This window comes from Xenopus tropicalis, chromosome 5, assembly GCF_000004195.4.
Source record: "Xenopus tropicalis strain Nigerian chromosome 5, UCB_Xtro_10.0, whole genome shotgun sequence".
Lineage (NCBI taxonomy): Eukaryota > Metazoa > Chordata > Amphibia > Anura > Pipidae > Xenopus > Xenopus tropicalis.
Genome location: NC_030681.2, coordinates 131,403,785 through 131,407,953, shown reverse-complemented (window position 1 = coordinate 131,407,953; position 4,169 = coordinate 131,403,785).

Here is a 4,169-nt window from a genome sequence, read left to right as displayed (position 1 = left end):
ACCATCAGTTCCACATCATGATTTTTCCAAGCATAAAATGATAAAAGATGAATTGGACCAGATAGATCTTCCTAATTCATTGAGGGATTTTATTAGACTGTGTATACAGATGGATAGAAAGTTCCAGGAAAGGAGGGAAGAAAGGCAAGGTTCAAGGACCCCCCAGTGTTGGTGCAAAAACCAGGAACTGCAGTTAAAACAGTGTAAAACCCGGAGCCTCTGTAAGTGGTTATTTTTGGGCCACTTTCTCAAAAAAAGAATCGTAGATAGGAAGGAGTATGCCTGTATTGCGGAACTAGAGGGCATTTTGCATTCAATGTCCCCAAAAAAATAAACAAATAATAAATTATTCTCAGCAACCTTATTCAGTTCTACAGTCTTTTTTTTCAGAATTTTCCATAGATAAGCATTTTGTGAGTGACATTACTGTGCTTGTAAAAGAGATTTCATGCCAAGATTATGATTGATTCACAAATGGGGATTAATTTGAATCACTTTCAGTTTGTCTTCATAATGGAATTTCAGCTGAACCATTGTCAAATCCACTTACTATGAGAACAGTTGATGAGTAAATGTTAAATACAGGGCCAATGACCCTGGAAATAGAATGTTTAACATCAATGGAGAATATCCCCGTAAAGAAAAGGTTTTCCTTATTTCATCCTATTCTTATTCTTAGCTATTTTAGGGATGCATTGGCTGGTAAAAAAAATGTATTATTAATTGGCAAACACAAACAGTGACTTTTCCAAAATGTAAAACTGAACCTTATCCACAGACTTTCCCTTCAGGGTTTGCCACTACTGTCGAACCTGTCCTTCCAGCCCTGTCCCCAGATCTTTTGTCACATCAGGATTATGATTGTCCCATTGATTTAATAACAGGTGCTTAAATCCCTTTTATGACCTTGCATAGACTCAGTTCAGAAATTAAATAAAGTTACCGTCAAAAATCAATACCCATTGCCTTTAATCCCTTAACTACTCGACTATCTAGGAACTGCTAATATTTTTCCAAAACCGGATTTGAGGGGAGCGTGTAACGTGGTACACATCCAAGCAGGGTGTGAGTGAAAAACTGCTTTCAAAATAATATATGGCCACATTTTATTAAGGATGTGGTCAGAAAACTCCTAGATTGCCACATTGATGCTTATTTAGATGATATACAGTATTTATTTTTTCTCAAGAATTGCAAGAACATCAGCTCTAGTCCTAAAAAGACTTAAAAAAATAAGCTTTATACCAAGCCTGAGAAATTTTAATTTTAAACCTATAAGATTCAGTTGGGGTATTATTATTATTATTATTATATTTTAACTTAAGGTTTGGAAATTCAAAAATTCCTTGCTTCTATAAAAGTTTTATTTAAGGATTCTCTCGAATGGTTCCCCCAATTACTTAACTCACGCGTATGGGGAGATTTGAGGGTTGGACTGAAACTGTGCAAAAGTTTTTTTTAATTACTGAAGGAGAGATTTACTTTTGCTCCTAGGCTAATACATCCTGACCAACTCTTTTGTAGAAGTTGATGCTTTTGAGAATGCTATCGGTAGCGTACTTTCCCAACGTTCTGGTTCAAAGGCTGTTATGCATCCGTGTGTGTAATTTTCCATGAAGATGTCACCAGCTGAGTGCATTTATGATATTGGTAACAAAGAATTATTGACTGTTAAGGAAGCCTTTCAGGAATGGTGACAGAGGAAGCCCTCCATCGTATTACATTGTGACAGGCCATATCATTTGAAGTTATTAAGGCTACTAGAAGATTAACTGTTAATGATTTAGCTTCCTTCCATATTACATACTGCCCAGGGTCAAAAAATTCAAAAGCCAGTGCCCTATCTCAGAACTTTCCTGTACAAACATTTGAGAAAGATGGAAATACTATTATTTTTCCATCTGAGAATATTCCTGGAAGTGCCTCTTTCACTGATGTTATTCCTAAATTTCAGGAACTTACAAAACCCAAATTATTACAAGACTTTACCTGCATCAGGGATACTGGAAATTTAAAGGACAATATTATGATCCAGCCTCTCTTCGATTTAAGATCTTGCAATTGGTTCATGATTCCCTTTCGACAGGATATCCTGACTCCAACTTAACTAATTCCCTTTTATCTCACTATTTTTGGTGGCCTAACTGTGAAAAAAGTATAGGAATATGTTTTTACTTGTAAAACATGTTGCAGATCTAAGGTTTCCTTTTCCTCAGCGTCCATGGGGTTCAGTCCCATTGAACTTCATTGTTAAACTTCCACCTTCTCATTCAACAGCTACAATACTAGTGTTTGTTGATTATTATACAAAAATGTCACTGTACATCCTAAACTTCCTTCTGCTGCAGAAATCTTTCTCAAAGAAATCTTTTGCCTTTATGGTCTTCCTGATGAAGTATTTTCAGATAGAGGTACCATATAATGTTGCCAGTTTTGGAAAAACTGTGAGTTTCTGGGAATCTACATTTATCTTTCAAATGCATTTGACCCACAAACAAATGGCCAAACAGAGAGAGTAAACCAAGAATTAGAACATCTTCGCTACTTCCCAAACTGAATGCAAGATAATTGGTGGGAGTTAGTGTTGGTGGCAGAATTTGCTTACAATAACTAATGATGAGCGAATCTGTCCTTTGCAAAGCTGCTGAAAAATTTGTGATTGGCCAAAAATAATGAAATGTGGATAACGCGTGACTTTTTATTTTTATTTTACGTGCGCAAATTTTTTGACACAATCACAACTTGTTGGAACTGTGTTTTTTTAATGTGACCGCTACTTTTGACACACATAGGGGGAGATTTATTTAGACACAAATGCTTGGAGCGTATTTTCGTTGATTCGTTTGACTTTTTCGTACGCTTGCACAACGTTTTCGTACGTTTGTGCAAAAAATTTGGAAAGGTTCTGCCACTGTTTACAATCATTAGGTGACTTTCGGATCGCCAATACGATATTATCGTGACTAATACGTTTTTTTCGTAATATTTGTGATCTTCAGAAATTATTGTATCCAATCTAAATTTTTCCCATTCGGGATTTGAACACGTGTTTTAATGAATTGGCCCCATAATGTTTTTTCTCACTCCAAATACATTCTTGGTGAATTCTTTTTTGCTGAAAATTGTTGCCACAGTTTCGCCAAACAACTCGCTAATAACGAGTTATCATTCTTTGATTAAACTAAAGCCTTTCTGATCTGACCTTCCAGCCTGCTTAACCCTTTTACTGCCAGCCATTTTGGTCAAAGCGGAACTTGTATTGCCAGACAGTTTTTGAACATTTTGCACTGTTTCACTTTAGGGGCCTTTCCTCGGGGGGACTTTTAGTTTACCAAGGAAAACAATATATCGTTTTTTTCAGAACAACCTAAGCTTTCAAAATATGGTAGAATTTTTGTGTAATTCCAATTCTGTAACAAGATATAGGCTTCTAAATGTCTAAAAATGCAAAAAAAATCAAATTTTCCATAATATAATCACACATACTAGAAACAAAAATTATTTTATGCACGAATATACAACTGATTTGGAAAGTCCCATGTCTCTTGAACGTGCCAATACCAAATATATATAGTTTTATGGAGATTTCTCACTTGTATAGGTCAAAAACTCCCAGCAGTACACTACCAAATTCCCAAAGCACTGCTCCAAAAAAACTGCATACTTTGGATTTCAAGGCCAAAATTCCACTAACAGAAGGTTTATCCCAGAAAATTGTACATTTTTGGAAAGAACAGATTCTGGGGAATACAGAATAGGCACAACTGTCTGTCTACTCCAAACTATCAAGTCGCAATGCTTTCCTAAAGTTATTGGTTTTTATCAAAATTTGTGATTTTTTTTAAAAATCGCTTCAAAGCTTCCAGTCTATAGTATCTTATCTCCTACAGGTCATAAAGTAACCAAATAAAACACCCTAAATATGAATGCCTGGGGTCCACTGAACAGTTTGATGCCCAATATGTATAGGTTTACCTAAGTATGTGGCATGTAGGGGCCCCAATGTGAACATACCCCCATATGAACTGTCATTTCTGTCATTTCAGCTTCTGCAAAATCAACACATTTACATCATTATATGTGGGATAAAGCTAGTAAAAAGTATGCTCACCCCAGAAAGTCATATATTTTTGGAAAGTACACATTCCCCCGAATCTAAAATGGGTACC